The following is a 25,050-nucleotide window of genomic DNA, read 5'->3' as shown; positions in this document are numbered from 1 at the left end:
TTTACAAAATTGTATTTGCAAGAGTTCCCTGTACATTCAAAAATTGTTTTTAAATTGTTTTTCGTATAAGTCAAATATAAATGTCTTATATTTTTTGCTCGTGTCTGAATTTTTAAATGCTGTTTCCGGAAAATAAGAAAAAAAAAGTTAGCGAACCTTGATATAAATAAATTAAAAACTTTTTTGCATTCATACTATGGTTAAACAGTCTTTAATTTTCAATAAATTAGAGGCATTATACTGAAATCTTACTGAAATCGTCATATTGCCGTGGTAGCAGAATGCATGGCTTTTACTGACACGTGAAAACGGGCCTTATCAGGTAATTAAAAAAAATGTGAAAACGAAGCCTCTATGGCTGCATCAACACCGTTTGACAAAAAACGATCGCGCAAAAAGCCGCGCGTCGCACTCTGCTCGTCGCGTTACTACCTTCGACATCGCGTATCAAGTAGGCCGCTGCAGATCCGAGCCCCTGCAGCCACTTCTGCCGATCAGTCTTCTTGCAAACTTCACCTGAGAGGTATTACCAACGCCGAGGTACCTGTTCAGTCGACCACGCGCGTGCTGTCGCGTCGTATACGTTTGTTTGTTGACGGAATTCTGTGTCGACGGTGATTTTCGCTGAAACCGGTAAGTGGCCAGTTTGAGTTTTCAGTAGTCCGTAGGTGTCGCATGGTCCTTTTCAAGTGATAGTGCCGGGCGTTATTGCCATAACTAATGGTTGCATCAAGGATATCGGTAATGATTTAATAACGGTTGCAAGTAATGAGGAGTTGCATAAGGAAAGGTCTCCTCTTGATATTTACCGATTTTTTCCCGCAAAGGGCACTATTAGTATTGATATTTGACGATTAAAACTGAATCATTGCACACATTTCATAGTAGCGACTAAATTCTATATGTTCTCCATACGTCAATTCTACAAAAAAACATTTATTTGGATGATTCAGGGGCATGTTTTTGTAAGTCTTCTAAAAAATATATTTAATTTTCTGTAATAATCGCGGAATTGTGGGCAACTGCTGCGTGTAAAAAAGGATTGTATCTCCTCGATTTTTGAAAGTAAACCTACCTATGACATTGGTTCTCCTTGTTTGGAGAATGGTGATGTAATTCAATAAAAGTATCCGAGAAATAGTGCATGAAATGGTCTAAGTTTCGTTTTTATAGCTGTTGGAAGAACGTACTGAATAGTAATATCTGATGTTGTTACCAGATTATTGATTGTTGTTTGTTAAGAACAATGGTTAATTACTGTGGTTTTGAAAACAGTTGCAGTTTGCTGTTATGATGCTAAATTTACATGTTATGCAACGCATTCTTGATTTTATCTGATTTCGTTTGTCGGTGTGGTACTCGAATGCAATAACAAATAGGTACATGTTATAATGTTCAGTTATCATACGCACTTATAAATTGTGATTTAAATTTCTTTTTGTATAAATAATACATATTGTATAATAAGGGCAGGTTTCATATAATGCTATTAGTTACTTTATTATTTAATTCATATTATATTTAGATGAATTAAATCCTTGATGCCTAATATTATTTTAAAAAATATTTGAAAATAGTCATAAATGACTACCGAAGGATTATATTAATTTTACTATCTCTTTACATTACACAAAATAAAAACAGTAAAGTACAAAAATTACATTATGCCAATTTATTCATGAAACGAATAATTTTGTAATATTTGTAACAAGTATTTCACATTATCGCAAGGCATATTTTTATTATAAAACAACCAGTGGTTTTCCTCTTATTAATTTTATTTTAAGACTTATTATAAAAGCATTTTCAATTTTATTAAAAAATTACAAAATCAGTTTTTATTTTAAATTAAATTTTAAATTACCATATTTTATACTATACAGGCAGTTCAAGAAGCTTAAAGTAATAAAAAAGTTTTTGTTATTCATTAATGCCCGTTTGCATTGTTTAGAATTTAAGCCAAGTTCAACTGAACTTGGTTTAATTTTAAAACTAGGTTTTAATAATCAGCTTTTGCACCACTTACTGCCGATTGTAGATTAAATTAAACTGGGCTTTAGGAATATTGTTTAGGGATTTTATTATGCTGCTAACTTATGTCCAGTTATGTTCGGAAAAAAATATGTCAAAGTCAAATTCTCAAACCAAAATTTTAATATGAGTACCATCAATGACACCTAACACTCTAGGAAATGATGCAATTTTATAGAACTCATGTAGAAAGCTAACTATTTCTTCAGGGTTTGGCATTTTTATGTATCTCTGATAAAGCCGAGCTATTGCAATAATTGATACTCGTACAATTATTCTGGACACTGTTGATATGTCCATCCCTGAAAAGTCTGCAATAGCAGACAAATGACCAGCACAAGCATAGAACCAATTGTTGGATAGGAGATACACTATTGTTCCCAGAAATACAAAATCATGTTAAGAATAAAAGCTTTTTATAACCCCAAAATTATGATTACCAGTTGCACTTGGATATTTCAACTCCTCTTCAATTAAAGTTAGCAGATGTAATGTGGTCTCTTTTGTCAACCTAAATCTGCGGAAAAAGTCATATTGTCTAGATTATGAAATAGATCATTTCTAATATATCTAGGAAATCCAAGGTCTATAATTTCGTGAATATAAAAATCATCCAATACATCAAAGTCAAAATCTGAATCCATTTCAAAGTTCTCAATGATGTCTTAACACCACTCACTCATACACAGTCCACAGGAAAAGGAATAAATGCCTATTTAAAAAAATTATAACTAGCAGCTAAGTACTGTCAATAGTGTCAATTTATATTTTCTCATTAATCCAAGTTTAAGCGGACTTTGAGGGTTTAAATTAATCCTAGATTAATACATAGATTTGAAACGGTGCAAACAAAATGTTATATTTTAATTAAGTTCAGACTTAATCCTGGATTAAACACTACAGTGCAAACGGGCAATATAAAATGCATGGTGTTATTATTATCATTTTTTTAGGAATACAGACTCACAAAAATTATTTATTTTATGGAATTTGTGACTTTTTTTTGTAATATATTAAAAATTCTTGTATTATCTACCAGTAAATTATTAAACGGTTCAAGGTTGAAGAAAATTGGCTTTATTTATTAAAATTAATTAAGAATGATCAAAATTTGTTGTACAAATGTTCAAAAATTAACTAAAAACCGAGTAAAATTCTCACATTTTTGTGGGTAATATTTACCTGTCCTCGATATTTGCTATATCAATAGGCCCATTCAGTGATATATAATTTTAAACTTTTTCTTTCATTTTCTGATAGTATTTAACCACCTAATTATATCTTAAAAAAATTAGGTCAATAGGATTAATAATAAGTGATATATTTAATACTGAATTTGTAAGACCCTTAAAAAGGTCAACACTGCGAGAGAACAGCTAATGACGTCACGATACCGGCCACTCGGCGATCAAGTCGCGAGCAGACGGAGAGATGTGTAGATATTTGCTATACTTTTACCTATATTATATACCTATATTTTTAAGTGTATAAATAGAGAGTGTATAAGAGATATACATCAAGTCTTGTTGAAATGCATTTTTCACACAACATATTTATTATAAACATAGAATGTCTTGGAATATCTAAATACATTTTCGGATTTTTCTCAATGACGTAAATGGTTCATTTTTCTACATTTTCTTTTGCCTTCCATTTTGTGTACAAATGTACCCAACGTACTATACTCGGTACTTGTGGATGTATGCGACGACGTGTATGTGCGAGCAACTCAGAACCACCCTCGTTTTTCTTTGATTGCCCGTCTATATTATTATTTAAATAAATTACTTATAGGTGCCTCTCGCAACGTATTTCGAAATTTTTGTGGACGGGAACGTTTAGATGGGGTAGAATTTATTTTTTCGACATAAATTTGAAAATTCTGCTCTAAATGTTTAAATAATAATATTTATAACCTCTTAGACGGGCAACCAAAGAAAAACGAGGGTGGTTCTGAGTTGCTTATAGGTCCCTCTCGCCGACGTATTTCGAAATTTTTGTGAACGGGTACGTTTAGATGGGGCAGAAATTTTTTCCAGCATAAATTTTATAATTCTGCTCTAAATGTTCAAATAATAATATTTAAAACCCTCTAGATGGAAAACCAAAGAAAAACTAGAGTGGTTCTTAACTGCTTATAGGTCCCTGTCGCCGTCGTATTTCGAATTTTTTGTGAACACGAACATTTAGATGGGGCAGAATTTATTTCCGGCATAAAGTTGAGAATTGTGCTCTAAATGTTCAAATAATAATATTTTACAACCCCCTAGACGTGCATCCAAAGAAAAACGAAGGTGGTTTTGAGTTGCATACCGTGGCTGGGGAAACCGTGGATAACATCACACAAACTTTTCATTTTTCGGTAATGAAATAAATATTTTATTCGGAGTCGATCCTGAGGTACTTTTGCAGCCTGGAACTATACAATATTTGTACAATCCTCGGTTTCGACCCATTTAGACATAAAAACAATAATTAACGAAACTGCGAATCGATCCACATATCGTATGTATTAACACAGAATGGGAAGAGAGCGAGCGTGAGCGGAGTGCTCTATTATGACGTCAGGCAATGGTTGCTCAACGTTTTTCCGCGCTCTGTTTTCATTAATTTATTTCACACATTTCTTGTTGAAACAAAAAATAGATTTTTGGCGTACTAACTAATTAAAGGGTAAACTTTTGAAATATGCAATAAAAAAATTTTACTGAATGGGCCTATTGTAACCCTTTGTATTTGATTCAGAACGTACATATTTGAAAACTATAACTTTAGCAACTCATAACCGTCCTACTATTTCTTTATGCCAATGATATATGAATACCAACAGAAATTATTTACTATTAGAAATTACCTAATTGTGCAAAAAAGTGTAAATTGTCCTTCTTCTAACATTTATTAAGAAAATAATAAATGAATAAAAAATAAAGAATTAATTGAAATTCATTTTTTAATTTCAATACTTTTAAAGTAGATATACAGTTGTATGTATGTACAGTGTATTTTAATTTGAGGAGCATCATTCTCGTATTTTGGAACGAATAAGTTGATTTTCAAATATTTTTATGTTACTGTACTTACATAATTTCTGTTCCATCCCAATCTCATGGCCTACTGTGTTCAATTCAATTGGAAATTCTTATTAGACATTTTTAATGTTAAAAAGTCATAGCTTAATTGAACTGTACTTACCCAAATGTGCTAATACCAATATTGTCTTGTTAACGCAATGACAAATTCTATTACTATAACTATGCACCTATGGTACAATAACAAAGTTATTAACAAATAAATAAAATAACATTGGAAATAGAAACTTTAAACAGGATCAGTTTCAAGTAAAAAATAAAATTGTTTATTTCATATTTATATTTTTAATATTTCTTTATTTACTTATACAAACGTTTATAATTGTAGAGTAATAATAAAATTATTATTATTTTTAACAAATATTAATAACTCACCAAATTTTAGATCTCACTCTAAAACGATCTTCTTTTGTCATTCTCTGTATAAAGACCTTTTGTTACAAACTCTAATTTAAAATGGCTCAATATCATGAAATATTCGCTTTATACAGGGACTATATAATGTACTTTACACATTATACTTACTCAATCAAACATCCTGTATTGCTGTCAAAACCTTGCTGTTAAAAAAATGTACCAATATACAATTTCTGGCAGTCTTTCAGTGAAATTGGAGTAGAAACAGAAATTATGTATGGTAAGGTATATCTTATTGAGTAAAAAAATAATTTGAAAATCGACTTATTCATTCAAAAATGCGAGGAAGACTTAGATAAATAAATTTGATACTTTTTAAAAAAACTGGTATTTAAAAAGATTTGAAATATTTTATGGTTTATTTAATAGACAACATATTGCCTGTCGACTTATAGTGTTAATGCTTTGCACAAATATAACTCTGGTCATCTTTCTTTCTTTCAAAACTGAGGCAATATCATCGTGTGATACATTTGTTGGCCCCATGACTCGAAACAGAAAAAATATAAATATAGATCTGAAAGTCTGACTGTAGGTGAGATTGATCTTGAATTTTAATACACCCTCATGTCCATATGTGTACAACTACGTACATTGTGGCTTCATTGTCGGCGGATCGGATTAAAAAAAATAACTGTGTCAAGGTACTGTCGGTGGCGTGGTATTATTTCTTATGCCAGTAAAAATGTCCAGTGAGTCGTTTTCATGCATTTTAATGTGGGAGTGAATGTAGTGAAGGATAATGTGGTCACTTTTAAACACGTATTAAAGTTAAATGAATGTACATTATTAGCGGAAACTATGATCCATTAGCAATGAGTTTTAGAAAATATTCCCTGAACTTCATAAAAAAGTCACCATAAAATTTTTATAATTTTAGTTAGCGGACACCTTGTATATACCTAATATGTTTATTTACTAATGTAATAAGTTTCAATAAAAATATCCAGTAAAGAATTAGGTTATGGAAAAGCATATAATTATACAGGGTGTCCCAGAATAACGTGTACAACGGAAAACCACAGATTCGTGGACTCAAAATAAGCTGATTTAGTGATAGCTGATTCACCTATATCCGAAATCACTTCTTCTGGACGCTAGATGGCTTCAAAGTTCGTGAAAATTTTTTGAATAACTCGCATACGTATTATTCGATTTTGATTATTTTTGGGGTGTGGACTTTTGCTTTCAATCTACACATTTTGGTGTTAAACAGAGTGTTTTTTAAAACTTACAACTCATACAAAATTGATGTATGGTGAGAATATCCGTTCATAACTTTTTCATCATCGTTTTTGAGCCTCTTGTAAAATTTTTAAAATCTTTAAATCATTGTAACGTATGGTATATCTTTTCGTAATAAACACTCATTAAGAATTGGCAGGTACAATGACTTACAAATCAAACTAAAAACTTACGAAATCAGTGACTACTAGCACTTTGTTAAGTATTATAATATGGGTCGCAGGATAACGAAGACATTTAAAAAATATTTTTTTGTTCCCAAACCGCTCATTTAATCTAAATTCTATAAGAGGCCCAAAAACTTCCAAATGGTATCACCCATCAAATAAAAAATAGTTGACGTTATTGTTCGAAAGAGGAAAAAGTTATGAACGGTTATTATTACCATAAATCAATTTTGTAGGGGTTGTGAGTTTTAAAAAACACTCTGTATGGCACCAAAATTTGTAGATTGAAAACAAGAGTCCACACCCAAAAAATAATCAAAATCGATTAATACATATTCGAGTTATTTACAAAATTTAAAAAAATTTCCCGAACTTTAAGGCCATCTAGCGGCTTTCGAATATAGGTGAATTAGCCTAAATCTGCCTATTTTGAGTACACGAATCTGTGGTCTTCCGTTGTACACGTTATTCTGGAACACTCTGTATAATTACATAAAAATTTTTAGTGCAAAATCAAACGGTAACTAGTTTTTCTTTCAAATTTAACTGAAATTTCTTAACAAAATGAGTATGACTTATTTTACTGAATAACATAAACCTTTTAATAAATATAATACAATAATTAATTTACTATTTCTCATGTAAATAAATAACAATTGAGAACAAAATTATAATACGGACACATGCAGTGTGTTTGTTTTTCAACTACTCTATTATATTTTCGGGTTCATTCGTAAATTTTTACAATCATATAAACAGTGCACAGTAGATAATTATATTCCTAAGATCATTAATAAATATAATGAACAGCAGAGGGCCAAGAATAGAACCTTGAGGTACTACAAATGTCGCAACATAGCTGGTACAATCAAAACTATTGCAATTGAAGTATTGTGTTTTATTGTATAAAAAGATCTCCTGAAATTAATAAAGTTATTGCAGAAATACAGCCCGCTGAATGCAGATAAATTTAAACAGTTGAATTTGCTACCAATAAATCCGACGTTGGTATGCAGAACTGTGGTTATGATTGAAAGAATAGATACGATTATATAAAGGTACATCAAAGACTTTGGAAAAATTTTAAATTATTGATATGGGTCTGTAATTTTCGACTTTGGAAAAATTTTAAATTTTTAATATAGGTATGTTATTTTCGACTTAAGATTTGTCAACACATTTGAAAACAGAACAAACTAATGAAAAAAAGTAGTTCCTTATAAATTTCTATAATCATCTAATCGATTATAAAGCTTATAATATTTGCAGATTTAATTTTGTCACTTCCGCTAAAGTCAGCTCAATTTTGTGACCTCTTCAATTCTAAAAATCATGCTCTCAAAAAATGAAAAAATACAGAAATGGTGCGCTATTACCCACATCCTGAACACCAATAATTATAAATAATATCTTCCGCTGATTTTTTAATAGCCTTAAGAAGGCGTTAAATCATTCGTCTTATAAGGGCACGAAAGTCGAATAAATTTACCTAATTACAGATGGCATTCCCTGATGCGAACCGGCGTTCGTTTCTGTCTACTTCAGAGTGTACAGTTAGATAAATTAATAGGACATAAAAAGGATTATTTATTAGAAATGTTTACTTAATAAGAGACACACGTTTTTGATACATAGATTGGTATGCTTTCTCCGGTCTCTCAAGGGATCATTGGGACAATGAGTGAATTGGAAAGGTTAACGATGCTGCTTTGCTGTTTTGGAATATTAATTGGATATTTTTGCGTTACAAAACTGAAGACTCGTGCAGATTAATAGACTATTCATGCGTTATGTTGTGCTATCGAGATTAACCTGAAAACTGATTGTAGATAATATGCAACCAAAAATGGTACAAGATTATGTAAATGTTGAATTTGATCAAGAATTCTGCTGGTCGTATGTACAAGATGTACCTTTGGATAATTTTAGATGAATTAAAGGCCTAAATCCGCTGGTGTTCGACATACGAGATGGTTAGGTTAAAACACAAAACACATGTATTTAAATTAATCTTTGGAAATATTTGGGTTGATAGATGAAACTGGAGCTACTAAATTAAGTAATTAAATTCATTAAGAACTATAATTTTTTCAGCTCACCCAGTGGTGTTGGAATTTAGTTCATTTCTAAGAAAAATAATATTTTGTATTTTTTTTAATTTTAAAGTGAGTTGAATAAATAAAAAGTAACTACAAAGCTACCTATTCGTTTCCCAAAAAAACATAAGTTTCGAACTTAGAAAATTTTCCCTATAATTAACTAAATTATAAGACTCAACATCACAATCTACGTCAAAGGTATTCAGAAATATTTGAATAAATGTAATCTAGTTTTTTTATCATGTATCTCAAAAAGTTAATTCTAGAAGGAGAATCCCTTAATTCTCATCAAACGACATTAAATATCTACTTTTACTAAAGATTTAATTAAACAATTCCAATAGATTTTCTATATTTAAGTACAAACTTCACTTTATACAGATTTATACGGTGGCACTAATTCGCTTTCACATGAAATTGAGCAGGCATATATTACTGCAATAATTAATGCACTTATACATATCTAGTAGCGATACAAATTCGTTCTCGTGTCAATATATTCAATCGGGAACTAGGCTACCTAGTCAATTAATAGCTATGTAAATTTTATCTTAAAACGCTTGATATGAATATTACGGGCGGTAATTTTATTACCATACTAGGCGATTTTGTAAACATATTGATTTATTTAATAATTATCGTTATTAGACTGCCTTGCGAAATGAACTAATTGCCTTATATTAAAGCTTGTTACATATATCTCTCAAAATTAAACGTTGTCGTCAAAGTGTTGCATAATAATAAGGAAAAATAAAAATATATTCTATCATTCGTTTTTTTAATGTGTTAAAGCCGTTTTTAAACTCGTTCTTTGGAAAAACTTACCGCCCTAGATTTTTTTAATTTGATTTATGAATACTTTTAGTAATAAATCAGTTATAAGTAATTATAACTATAACTAGTGCTTCCTGTGCACCAATTTATGTTAAACTTAAACTTTAAATATTATTTTTCATACTCATTTGAATATAATAAAATTTTACATACTATTATCTATAAATCAGTTATATTTTATCCTTTATAAATATCTTAAGATACTTTATTGAAATACACAAATATGAAAAAAAAATAGGTAAATGAGAGGGGAGTTTTGTCTCATGGAACTAAGGTCAGGAAGAGGATCAGGCATACAGAAAACTGAAAATATGGATTTAGTGAGTCATGATAGTAAAACAAAAGCAACAGCATATAATAACGAAAATAAATAGATTTATGTTAAGAATGACAATGATATGAGGATTAGAACGACAATACAAGATAATGGAAGGAAAATTGGAACAAGACAAACAGATCTAAGGAAAATTGGAATAACCACAAAAATGTTAGAAGAGAACATACACAATAACATAACATAAAAAACGTAAAGAAACGAAATAAAAAATGTCAAGAACATTGAAGAGAGAGTAGAACAATCAAGACAACTGGTAAGAGATATTCTTCTGCTTCTTCTACTACTGATTGGTTATAATCAAGTCCCATAGTACAGCGACCTTTTCAGGCCTATTGTGCGTCCTACTACTCAGTCCTATTCAGCAAGTAGTTTTGTACTTTTTATAAAGTCCTAAAGCTTCATTGGGATCCAGATAGGGTTTTTTCAGGGGTGCCATTCTACTACATGCAAATCCTGGTAACTCGCCCAGGATATGCAGGTTCACATCTTTGATAGACTGATCTGTTTACAAGCTTTAGCTTGTGCCGTTACTTTCATGAGTCGAATTTTATTCAAGTTCAGCAACTGATTTGTTCTTTCCTTCAAAGGACACTCCATAATTTCCTTCGCATGGCTTTGCCCTGACCTTGAAGTCCAGTATTTCTTGTATCCTAACTTAGTCCATTTGCTCAGAGTCCTATGTCCACACTTGGAGATGTGCCACAGAAGGACTGCGGGTCAATGAACACTGTTACGGATCCCTTCCTAGTAAGTTCATTCGCTATCTCGTTTCCATCAATGCCTTTATGTCCTGCTACCCAATACAGTCTAACTGTATTAGTGGTAGCCAGTTTAGTCAGTCAGCATTTAGTAAACATTCCCACATAAGTTTTGAACTTACCTTGTGTGTATTTAAAGCCTTCATTTGCAATTTGACTATCAGAGAATATTTGACTTTATAACCTCTACGTACATTTTCTCCTAAACACGCCATTATCTTGAAAATTTCTGCTTGAAATTGTAGTAGAAAATCTCCCCAGAATGTTGCACTCCATCTGGACATGTTAGAACCATCCGTAAACCATACCAGGCTCCATTTTCCCAGGGTATCAAACTTTTCCTCCCATTTGCTTTGATTCGAGTCTCAAATGGTTTGTGGATATGGAACCTTGGAATCATCCATACCATCTCCAGAGTTGGTTCCGACATAGATGTGTTCATAATACTGGAATAGGGATTACCCCTCCAGTCGTTATTATTTCTGAGTCTGTATGCTGCTAACCACGTTTCTTCTTTCACCACTATATGAAGTAGTGGTAGATTTAGTACGACTTCTAGTGTAGCTGTCGACATCAATGCCATCGCCTCCGTTGTGTTTTCTGCCATCATACCACAGCGCCATAAAAATCTTACGTCTTACTGTCGATGTATACATCTTTGGCTTCAACCCCCAGGTTCTACCGATAAGGCGACGACATATACCCAATTACCACCTTACCCACCTTACTTACCACATTTTCCAAGTGTACAATTCAGGTAAGCTTATCATTCAGTATCATTCCTAGATATTTTACCTTCCTGGAAAAGGAGGATTTAAGCTAATGTGAAATATTGTTTAGAACAATGAAAATTAAAGAACATCTAAAGCAGAATAAAGAAAAAAACAGTAATATGGCATGAAATAGTACATGAGAAAATATACAAGTTCAACCCAATGCGATCCATACAGGTAAAAGAATACATTTCATAGTCTATAAAAAGAAAGGACAAAATAAACAAAATGAGTGCATTATAGAATTCTAGTACATTACAAAATAGTAATATGTTAATAATATCTTCAAACATGTATGTCCCTTTTGGCAATATGAATTCCAGTAAGTCATAAATCTACATAAGTTGACTTCCAATTGAATATTGAATGATGTTATTAATTTTAAAAAAACAACAAACAAAATCTAGGTATGAAAATATATCTAACGCAGAGACAGTATCAGCAGCTAGGAGTCTTGTCTGTGAGGTTTAGGTTATTTTTTTCCCAGATTTTTAGTATCGAAGAACATTGTTAGACTTCATTTGAAAAGATTTTTAACGAAAATCTTTCTCGAATTTATTTGAATTAGCTTAATATGTACTTTTATATTAAATTATGTATGATATTATTAATGTCTCACCAGTTTATTATTCTTAACAGTCACTAACTTAAGATACATTAAATGAAATATAACGTCTTAGGGCATTATCAATATCTATAACACCAAAATAAACCATTTAAAAAATTGAAATTTCAAGTAACTTTTATTATGATTAGTTATTATATAGTATTAACTACAAAACAGATTAAATTCAAATAAATGACATATCAGCTATATACAAAACAAAGCTTGGACTTAAATAATACGAATCGGATATTAAATGTTAAAGGCATCATGGGTATTACAGGATAATGATGTCCTCGGTGTGCTTGTATCCCCTAGAATCTTATTATCCTTATAACATCCCTAGATACCTTAAATACTTTTAATTCATATCAGACTAGAAATGATAAAACAATTTGACGTCAAAACAAGTAGTTTATAGAAACATGTATGGCCATTTTAATATCACATTAACAGAAGCTACATATTTCTTTCAGTGTAGAAACGTCCCCGTGTAATTACTCTCGTCAGCGGCAAGGTAAAGGTCCCCAGTTTATGAACGCGTCTTGAAACGGCGGTCGTCGGAGGAATATAAGTCACGACGCCGTCAATCCGAGACCGAGTTAGCGCGCTCGCCGACTGGCTCATTTAAATACGAGATTTCGTCGTCGTTAATGTTAAATTGCAGGCAATTACCGAGGTAAATTACGATAATTGTTTCGAAATAATGGATCCACACCGGCATGGCCATGTTTGGGAGGCGCTTTCACCGGCGTATTCGCTCCGCCGCCCGGTCGGTGTAGTTGCAGGCCGCGGCGTGGAAAATGGGGTTCGTGGGAAATGCACGCCAGGGGAACAGAACTACGGCGTAGGTAACGGATGTCCAGGTCGAAGTTTTTTACTGGGATAGTTTGTTCTTACCACACGGAAATAAATTGAGTCAAAAATAAACATCTTGGAATCGTTTCCTTGTAGCATTTTGAAATGCTACTTTTCTTATTTATTAGTTAATTAGGTTTAACGTATGTATAATTACTAACAATGCTACTTTTAATTTAGTATTTCTTCTTCGTATAGGTATATTTTGTCATATTTTACTTTTTTCGAATTGCATTTACGCACTCTTCTGTTTTATCGACATCGAGTTTTCTTGGTTGCTGCTATTAATATTGTCTTAAGTATACGATAGACAACCAACAGATCACTTCCAAAAATCATTGAAATTATATCCACAAAAAGTGTCCTCTAGGTCTCCTCAGAAAATAACATCTAGCTGGTAGAGACGGACGGGTTTTGGTGAAGTGAAAAGCAATAGGTGGGTCGTGATTAATTTTATGGTTTTCCATTTTCATGGGATTTGAAAAGCCACCTTTATAGTGCTTATATTGTGTAACGTCGATGTGTTTCTATATCCAGAAGTCTCTCATTAAAAGTTTGCCGTGACACTTTTCTGTCAAAGTCTTTGCGCAGAAGTTCAGCCAGAATAAATTTCGTTCTATTTTGTTCCAAGATTTACTTTACATCCGAAGGTAGTTTTGGTTACTTCAATTTAAACCCTTCTGCAGAAGGTGAGTTGCAACTAAAATGCACTTCTTAGTACTTAGGTAATTGTTCTATTTTAGGGTTTTTAGGATAAGTTAGATAAGTCCTAGTATTTCATCTAAGTCCAGTTTCGATTAAGTATCCACTAGTTGGCTCCCTGTTGCTCATAAAGGCGTTGTCATTACATTTTTTTGGCTTTGAAGCTACGTTCATCATCAGCTACCACAGTTTTCCAGCAGCAATCGATATACACTGGTCAACAAAACCTAGGACTGGATAGATGCTATTTTATTTTAAGTCCCTCGCCATCTAAGAAGCAACATCTTATTTTACTCCCCGGATAATCAGATAAGCCTCATATATTTATTAATGTTATTTTTTTGTTTATATATAAATATTTTACAACTACTCAAACCTATTAAACGATATCTTGAAAACGTATGTTAAGCACAATCATAGTACTATAAATATGCGCTCTTTGTCCATGTTTTAATATTTTATATCAGTTTTGTTTATAACAGAACAACCCGTCAAAATAGTTGGGTTAAAACCATCCATTTTTTTATTTCATCACTAAACTTTATATAATATTTTTTGTCTACTTAATTCATTTACGACCAGATGCTTATTTCGGGAGTTGGAATAAAAAGTGTTAAATTTTATCTACTTCAATTTTTTTATTTCATTCACTCTACCATTACTTGTTTTTTTATATCTTTGTTTCACGATTTTGAATTTCATAACTTGGCAAAATCGAGAGTACTCAACACATTTCCTGTTAAGTTACGTGGCGTGGCGCCCAGTACAACCTACCTCAATGATACCAGAAAGTTATTACAATTCACGATCCTAATGCTTTCCGACGAAAAGCTGCCGTACGCTAGTATCAGATCCCAGATAATAAATTTTTGTCTAAAGGGACCCTGCATCCTTTGGTGAAATTCAATATGAGTTGTTACATGTATAAAGTTAGTAAAAGCAAAATTACTTCTTTTATTGTTCATGTTCCATAGGAATTTTGTTAAAGAATATACAGTGTGTTTCCGGATGAGATACCGCACTCTTGTACACTTTCTTTATTGTTGATATTTCGAGAAAAAGTTCTTCTTGATAAAAAGTTTTACTTATCTTGGGAAGCCGTGGGCAGGAACAAATATGTAATAAAACATAGGGCGTCCAAAAAATTTCAAAATGTGAATTTTTCCTCAAGCAAAGTGTCTTTAATATTTGTTTACGTTAAAAACTGTATTTAACAATGTTGTTCGAGAACTAAAGAAATGCTTAAATACGGGGTTCAGTCAAGAAAGAAGAATAATCACGATTTTTAACTATTTTACTTAAAACAGACAGAAATTGCAAAAAATAAGTAAACTTGTATTGTAAATTTAATATAAACATAGCCTTGTAGAACAATTTCCGGGTTGGTTGCCACGTCGTCGGTTTAGGTTTCTTGACGAGAGACATATCGCTCTCTTCCTCAGAAGTAACTCTGAAAGTTTTCAAACGAGATCATTTATTCGTTTATGGTAGCAACAGATTCCTCAATATTTTGCTTAAGTAAATCGATGTTATCGTCAAAATTGTTTGAATACACTTTTTGCTTTAGGTATCCCTGTAAGAAATAATCTAATACGGACAAGTCGGGTGCCTGTGCAGGCCAAGGTATTGGTCCATTGCGTCCGGTCCACTTGTTCGAGAAGTGAACGTCAAGACAGTTTCTCACTAGAAGTGTGGAATGTGCCAGGCAACGTCTTGTTGAAATATTACTTTTCTTCAAAACTCTAAATTTTCGCTATCTGGTTTTACCAAAACAGAATTATTGAGAATTTCCAAATACGAATTTTTATTAAGATTTTCTTCCAAAGAATAAGGTCCAATTCTTCTTTGATACATTATGCCACATCAGACATTTACTTTTTTTAATTTTGACTATTAGTCTGGATTATCTTTAGCCCAGTATCTACAATTTTGTGAGAAAACCACGCCACCATTACTTGTGAATATTTATAGAAATAGAAATAACTATAGACACGGGAATAATACTCTAATAATTTTTTATTTTAATACATGGTGGTAATAGTTTAAATAACTAGATGGATTTCACAGGGTTTAACGACACTTACAGTGTACGATAATTCAACAAACAAAGAAATCTAAATAAAAAAATTTGGATAAATTTGGAACGAATACAACGGAAGATGAATTTTTCGAGACAAAACGTCTGAATCTGGTTCGGGCTGAAGCAGTACAGTATTGGGGATCATGAGGGCTAGCAAAAAATGTAATAAAATTTCTAGGGTCGTATTTAAAAAATGAAGTTGATGATGGTCCTGGCGACACGAAACGTTACATATAAAAATTTAATTATACCATTCGATAGAGGGTAAAAAGTGGCCTTGAGGAAGTGTTCCTCTTTTTTCAATATCACCTCAAACAAAGCTGAAATGAAACAAAAACGGATTTCCAAAATTTCGGTTTTTTTCAAATATGTCGAAAACTAATCATGTTAGCCTTGATTTTTTAGAGGCATAATGTTGGTCCCCTGATTGCGCAACTTTGCCCCCATTTAAGCTACTTCGTACCTATATACGAAATCATAAGGGAAAAGTAGACCGATAGTTTTTAAGACAAAATTGTACATTTATTTTTGAACGGTATTAAACTACATTGTAAGTAAACAGGAAAAGCGAAAACATGAAGGATATAACTTCTTTGGACCACCCGTTACAGGTGGAAGTACCTAAGTACGAACGGAATCGTTTTTTCGCTCTTCAAAAACAGTAAATGCCGACTTCAGTTGTTTCTGCTGAAACGCTGTTTAGTGTAAATATACACCTGACAGTTTAATGTCTATTCCGTTGTTAATTTTATGTTATGGTCAGTAAACAGGTGTTAAAATGTAATTGCGCCAGGGTATGGTTTTTGTTTGTGCTATTTGCTCTACTGATTCCCGTGACTCCTTGCTCGCTGAAGTTTCTTTGATTTATCAACCGTCACCGAGGTGAAAAACAGGAATAATAATATGGCAGAAACGAGATCGATTTACAGTGACTAGACTGATTTATTTGTGGATATCAAATACAATTTGCCAATGTAAAAACGTTATTCCCACCGAGGGGATCCGATACTGTACCGGGTGAATCAGGCTAAAACAATTCTTTGATGACGTAGCCTATTACGAATGGCAGAAAAGTATAAGAAAATTGAAAAATTCGATAGGGAAATAAAGTTTATTTAATAAAACACATTAATACATGAAACTTTTAGTAACGTGCGTGAACTTATTTTAAAAATAAAAGAAATATGGAACATATTTGTGTAAAGCCGGGACGCGTAGTAATTTATTTGTTAGTTCTCGGAACGGATGGGTCAAAAAGTAAAATATTTCAGTCAACACTAATTATCGAAAGTTAAGGGCTCTCAAGTAGGTTTAGCGTCGTCCTTCGGAGAAATTTAGCAATATTTTTTTTAACATGTCCACTTAGACTGTCGGGGCCATGTGTTGAGCAGGTATAAAGAGAAAAATCGATATTTCAAATAACGAGCGAAATGCATTCCAAAGAACGTAGGAATTCCAAGAATAAGTTGTTAGAATGTTGTGAGAAAAAGAAAGTAATAGATCAAATAGCTGGTTTTTATGCGGATTTTCCAAGCTATAAGAATAGATTGAATGAGATGGACGAATCCGTTCTGTATTGCTGCACGGAGTCACTAGATGAAGGCTAGGGTTCTTTGTAAGTTTAGTCTCAAAATTATTTAGATAAATATAAAATCAGTCAATTAGATAACTATTAACATGGCAAAGCGTCCCGATATCCAGGGTTCCCGCCAGTAAGAAAAGAACAGAAACGTCTGGACCCAAGAAATGGGCGTGTCGAAGCGAAGTGTCGAATTCAGGAGAGATCTACGAAAAAGGGGCAGTTCTTCCTTGGGTTTCACATTGAGCAGTCTACTTAGTTTTAGAGTCTCGGGTTAATTTAATAATGGATAGTCATTCCAAATTTTGCTATGGATCGCGCATTCCCTGAATCTCGGTACGCTGTCGCGTGTCAATAAAGTAATTAATAATGTTTTTCGAGCCCGTTGTGTCGTTATTTTGTTTGTTTGTTTTGTTTTTATTGTTATTAAAACCCTTCCTAGAAAGTTTTGGTGTTTCCTTGTTCTTCCAACTTAAGTGTCACCCTTTACAACCAACTACTGGATTACCTTGCACATGAGCGACATATGGTAAGTGTCTGGTATTCATTCTTCGAACGTACAACATTTCCAAGTTCCCACGTATTAATTAAAGTATAATGATAATTATAAACTCCCTTTCGAGAATTGAACAGTAAACTCTTTTGAAATCCAGACTCGTTATGATACTGGTCATAACGATATATAGATAAATAAAGAAATAATCCCTTAGGTTACATTTGCAATTCCTGCATTCTCGACGCCACCTGGTTGCAAACATCAGATTTATCGCGAAATGTAATGTTTTGTTGATATCATTAAGTTATGTTTTTTATATTTTTAAAGGAAATTAGTTACTTGTGAGTAAAAAAAATATTGTGGTGCGTTTCTTGTATTAATTTCCCTATATTTCCACAAAAAAGTCGAAGAAATTTTTTTCATTACAACGAATATTGTGTATAAGTATCATTCGATGATAGGAGATTACAATTTCATTATTTTCAAGAGGCTTTTTTAATTATCTGTAAAATAAATACAATACGTGGGTACAAGATGTTTTGTGTTATGTTAAAGTTTTAGCAGCATAAAGTGAACATAATTCTGAGACTAAAAGACACCAATGTGGTGGGTGATCTTTACGTCAAATTCAATAAGACACCAGCTTTGTATTAAAAAAATAATATATTAAAATTAATATTCCGGTTTGCTATTCTCAGAAAAATTTATGTGACTGATCGACTATTACATATTTGGATTTAAATAATTCACAGACCTGTAACTTCTGAAAAAAACATGACCTATCATTCCTTTGTTTTTCACTTTTACAATTAAGTAATGTGGAAATAAAAAGATCTCTTTGTAGCAGTTGTTTTATGTTCATATCAACACCTTTTTTTTTTGGAACAATTGATTCGGATGAAAGTATTTTTTTATAATAGTTACTTTTTTACTTATTTTTTCAAAAACATTCATACACAACACTCTGGAATGACATACCGTACAATTAAATAAATATATTTCTTTGTTTTCTGAATAACTCGATCCGAAAGAAGAGCAAACTAAAAGCGGCACCGTTTACGATAATTATCCGCTATTGTACACTCAGGTGACTTTTTTCCACGCCACCATCGTACTGGCGCAGCTAACCACAAGTCAAACATCATTTCTTATGTGTTTATCTCGGTAATGTAACCATCACTAAAGACGGAATAAGTATTGTCGTGAGCGTATCATTACGTGTTGCAGTGGTTTATATTATTTGTTTACATTTGTCTTGTGTGAATATACTTGCACTATATGAATTTTGTGACTGTGCCAATCCTCAGGTTAGAAATGATTTTTTATTTGTTTAGTTGATGTTTTCCTAAGGTTATGACAACTAGATCTTATAATTTGACCTATTTAAAAACCGACGATGAGGAAAACTATAAAAACTAGAGATCTAAACCGAATATAAAACAAAAGTTGATGGATCATCTAAAATGGAACAGTTTGGGGCTAGAAATTGTCCATTTTCTAAAAGTCGTGGGAATACTGAAAACAATATTTTATACTAAATTAATTAATTTACTGGCATGGTTCCTTTTGGTTATGAATGATTTAATTACGCCATTTAGGCGAATCAATTTTTAACTGATGATATAGCAGGAAACAACTACCTTGCGAGATACATGCTCCAATTGTCAATAAATTACACCAGCAATATGTAGTAAACAGCCAGGATCATTCGTCAGTCGAAGCCACAGGACATATACCGATTTCGAACCTATTAGTCCTCATAGCATAGATGAGAAAATTCCTAGCAATTTCTACAAAAAACATCCTTCTTAAATATCGGCACATAGAAGCCTAAAACTACAGATCCCTAGCTGTACGCGAAATATTGGGGATATGTAGTCCACAGAGTAGTCATTTTCTGCAATGCCATCAATATATTAATTATTTCAAAAATGGACGGCTTTTGAAAAAAAAAAATCCCTCTTTGGTCTTCAATTATCCCCATAAAAAGAAGTCTAGTGGAGTCAGATCTGGAGACCTTGGTAGCCATTTGATCAATCCTCTCCTTCCTGTTATTTTATGTTATTTAAGTAAGTTTGTACATCAACGGTGTAGTGCGGGGGTATTCCGTCTTGCTGGAACTAAAAGTTATTTCTATTTGGAAATAGCTGATTCAGTTGTGGCAACAGATAATCCTTCAGATATTCTTCAGATATATAATCGAGGACCAGTTAAGCTCTCTTCAAAAAAGTATAATCTGCTTGTTTGTTTATAATTCCGACCCAAACGTTCTCCTTTCCTGGATATTGCTCAGTATACGTCTGGCAGTTTACGTGGCCATTGATCATAAATGTGTCTTCATCTGAAAAAAGTACCTTTTTTATGAAACTCCTAACTCTGTTAGATCGTTCCATAATGGTTTCGCAGAATTCGATTCCTATATCCAAGTAATCTTCCAACAGCTCTAGCACCAGATGAATTTTGTACGGATACCACTTTTTCTTTTTTAATACTCTAACAACAGTCTGACTTGTCTTGAGCTAGTATGACGATGTTCTTGAATCGTAAGTAGTAGGAGGTCTTTGGCCTCAGGAATTAATTTTATTCTACTTTTGGGGAGATCTCTAACATTTCTCGAAACTTTTTCTCAATTTTACCTATTACTGATTGAGAAACGGGTTCTCGATTGGGGTATTTAGCATTAAATCCTGAATCCTTACCTCATCTCCACAGCCAATCATGATTAAATTTTCGATTCGTTCGGTTTCTGCAAGCTTCATTACTTAATTATACTGATTTAAATAGAAATTTTATGACTATTTCACTCCTGTCAAATTGAACCAAACAAATAATTGTAAATGTGGCAGGAGAAGAGTGTTTTAGAATGTATAACTTACATTTATCAGTCAACACATTTTTCTCCGAATCAATAAAAATAATAAAAAACACTACGATGTTTTATTTCCAGTAGTGGTCCTTAGCCCTTAGTTCAATGAATTTATTGTAATTTCATTCTACTTAAGTAAATACATAATTTTGGCTGACCCTGTAGAAATAAATAAATAAATATTGAAATAATTATACCATTGGACAATGAGGAGGCCTTTCAAATGAGGTATCTCATGACCCCTGTGTGTATTTAAAGAAATCGTCGATTACGTAATGTCAACACTGATGACGTAACGGTTATCACAAGATGGCCTTACAAAATTTAAAATTGACGTGTTTTAGGATTTTTTTTTAAAGTTGTGATGAATTTATTCTATACATTTGCATCATACTGTATGTTGCACTAATATGCAGTCCACATCTCCACTATAGGCCCAAGGATGTATCAAGTGTTGTAGTATACAGGGTGATTCAGACCTTATATATAAAAAAAATTCTGGATGTACAGAGGACCCTTACAAATACAATTTTGTAAAGAAAAAATAAAAAAAGGGCAGTTCGAAAATGATTTAAAAATACACTTCTGCACGGCACTGGAAACTGGTCCACTGTAAAACCTGACCTCACACAATGCGACCGGCATGGCGGTGTGATAAAAACGGACAAAAACTTTCGCAAGGAAAGAAATATGTAAATAGAATTTTATCGCACCTATTTTATATCAGCAAATTCAACTGTTTTTACCGCTATTGTTATTACTAATTAATACATAAAATTAATTTGTGGTTGTAATTAATAAAATAATTTGTCATACCTGATCTTACAACACTTGCTCAAAATTTTGTCCACCAACGCGTAGACACATTCGGGCCGTCTTACCCAGTTTCTGCGAACTAACATAAATATCTCTGGTTCTTGTACGTTTTGAACTTATAATTTATTTGCAGCAGCTATGATATGTTCGCGTAAATCATTAATAGTGTCCACTTTGGTGCAATACACTTCATTTTTTAAATATCCCCACTAAAAGAAGTCCAAAGGGTTTAAGTCAGGAGATCGTGGCGGCCATGGTACCGGTCCTCCTCGTCCAATCCATCGTATCCCTTGAACTTCATTAAGGTACTACCGAACATTTTGTCGAAAATGAGGGGGAGTACCATCGTGCAAGAACCACATTCGGAATCGGACATCTAGGGGCACATCTTCCAAAAGTCCAGGTAAATAATTTCGAATGAACTCGAGATACTGAACCCCATCCATTCGATTTGGTAATATGAATGGTCCAATCAAGCGATCATCGACAATACCTGCCCAAACATTTATGGAAAAGCGTTCTTGGAAATGATCCCGTTGAATCGTGTGCGGATTTTCAAAATCCCAAACATGAGTATTATGAATGTTATACATCCCATTTCGTGTAAAAATAGCTTCATCTGTAACTAACACGTCAGCTGTAAATCTGTTGTTGCAGCAACCATTCACATAATATAATTCTTAAAGTATAATTCGTATAATATCGTGAATACCTTAAAAGCGATACAGTTTTTGGATTAAATCCAATACTTACACCAACATTATAAACAGTGTCATATCATAATGTAGAAAATGCTTTGAATTAAAATTGGATTTGCTCGATTTTTGCATCAAAGTCTACAGTTGCAAAAATTAACAACTTGTCCTTTTTAGGGATTCAATCCGACATCGTGACACACTGTTCCAAACCCATTACTGATTTCCTGCTTCTGACATTGAAAACCATATGGTAGACCTTGACAATGACAATTATATTTATAAATAAATCCAACAACAATAGATCGCTGAATAGAAATTATGTAATTCCTAGAGCAGAACTTGGAAAAAGTAACTGGCGTAAAATCATCTAAGCCGTATTATTAGGACGTATTAATTTAATTGATCGTAGAATTTTATACCGCTAAGCCTGTAATTATCTGCCCTACCGTGTGAAAAGTGTAAAGTGTGTACTTGCGTTAAGTAATTTTTAATTTGTTTATTGAAGTTAAATTAAATTATTGAAGGTTTCCCATCGATCCTCTATAATTAATTTTAATGAAATTTATTAATTCGATCCCCAAGGAGGATTCTCGATTATATGCAATCAATTTGAAGACACCGTGACGTGCATTAGTCCATACGTTTTAATTGTGCAATTTGCCATTAGTATAATTCAATCTTTCCATTCCTTAGATTCCAACGGGTTTAGAAAGTCATCGTGACTGTTCGTATCCCGGGCACAGTTTTATATTTAGCGTCTTTGGGAGAGTTTAAGAAATAAAAAGAGCTGTTCTCGCTACCATATTCGCCTTTGAAGTAAATTTGGAAATAAGCCTGAAAACTAACTGAATTTTACATTTTAAAATAATAAATCTTAACTCTTTTATTTTTCAACTGTCATCCTGCTAAACAGTACTTAAGACTAATAACAATTTTTACTGTGAAAGAAAATTATATTGAATTTGTTCCAAGAATTAAAAGTAGGTACTCATATAAGTATCTAGATATCATCTTAATATTTAGAACTGTTAAGTTGGACAAAAAGCACTTCAAATTTCGAGCCCTGGGGATACTGTAACATAACACCGAAATGTTGGCAATGATTTAAAATAGGTATAGTATTCTTTTACTTATTGATCTTTATCCCACTAAAACCTTACTTGGATAACTAACCAAGATCGCTAAATAGTGGAAACGTAATAATTATTAAATTATTAAGATAGTTTAAGAAACACGTCGATAGGTATGTACAACAAAATATTCTAGCAATAATATACTTATACTGTTAAACAATGGATAATAATTTAATCAAATTTAGAAAAGACATACTTGCCAAACAATATAATTAGAAAGGATGCAATAAGAAATTTTAATTTTCAGTAAAACAGTTATACTCAGGATTAGGAAGGAAATCAAGGTCTTGAGAATTATTTTCTCGTTGTCACAGATCTTCCTTGTTTTTCTTTATCTGATACCTGGATACTTTTACGTTATTTGTTCCATTTTCCACATTTTCTTATGTTTACTGCTATTTTGAGTTACCTTTTATTATATACAGGGTGTTCTGAAAGTCCGCCAGGAAAGTCCGGGAGGTGATTCTACGGTTTAAAATAATGGCAATATGTAATGAAATTTTTTTCTAAATCTTTTTATATAACTTATTTAATTCAAGTTCGATTAGTCTGTCATTTGGTACATCCACTAAGTAGATGATAATTGGATCAGTCAGAGAAAAGTTTCATTACGCACTGCTAGAGGGCACTTTACCCAGAACTCAAAATTTGTTTTGTTTATATCTTTTTTCTCTTGCTAAACATCATAGAAATTTAAACATTATTGAAAAGAGAAACTATATCAGATAAGTTACGTACCTTTATTCAAGCTATTAAAGTTTTATGCAGGTATAAGTTCGATTTTTCACCATAACATTATTTTTTCTGCTCTATAATAGCATTGTGGAAAAATAAGATGAGATAATGAATTTACTAATAATATTTTATTTACTAACGAAGCTGGTTTTACAAGAGATGGTATTACAGCACTTTCAGAACACCCTGTATATTTACATTGCAACATTCAGGTTTTAGGAAAAAATAAGCCCATTATAAAGATCTATCTTTCTTAATACATAATACAATACATCATTTCGCAAATATTTCATTGTTAGAATATGCATTATGGCCTATACAATTTTTTTATAAAAAAAAATATTTTTATTTTTCAAAAAAGTAGAACTTATTCCTTTGAACACTTCCATACTTCAGTTGGAATGCCATATCTATTTTATATTTATAAAAAAATTGAATTACTGCATATCATAAATTAACCTTTAAATAAATAAACCTGTGTTAACCATATTCATATGAACATCTACTGAAATCGTATCGAATTTAACGCGTTGGTGAATAGTTTACCGAAAATAGTTAATATATTCTAAATAATCGAATGAATTATTCGGGAACATTCCCCATATTATGTTTTCTTATTCTATGATATTTCGAACCTTGCAAAATCCGTGGGATGAATTGTAACATCTCTTTCTGACGTAATGCCACAAGAAGAACGTCTGACATTATGAGCTTCGTGTTGAACTCTTGCCGG

The 25,050-nt window shown here is 32.3% G+C and overlaps 1 protein-coding gene across 2 annotated transcripts in view; it reads left to right on the top strand.

The window, feature by feature from the left end:
• The first annotated feature begins 481 nt into the window (after positions 1 to 481).
• The window catches only part of LOC108904981 (ankyrin repeat domain-containing protein 11), a 518,946-nt gene continuing 494,377 nt past the window's right edge, over positions 482 to 25,050 (top strand). For both annotated transcript variants that reach the window (XM_018707737.2, XM_018707727.2), the window contains exon 1: positions 482 to 633. The gene's annotated coding sequence lies outside the window, so the exon portion shown is untranslated. The remainder of the gene's footprint in view (positions 634 to 25,050) is intronic.

The sequence above is a fragment of the Anoplophora glabripennis genome, unplaced genomic scaffold, assembly GCF_000390285.2.
Source record: "Anoplophora glabripennis isolate ALB-LARVAE unplaced genomic scaffold, Agla_2.0 scaffold8, whole genome shotgun sequence".
NCBI lineage: Eukaryota > Metazoa > Arthropoda > Insecta > Coleoptera > Cerambycidae > Anoplophora > Anoplophora glabripennis.
Note: the sequence above shows the minus strand (reverse complement) of the source record. Positions and strands in the feature narration are given on the sequence as shown.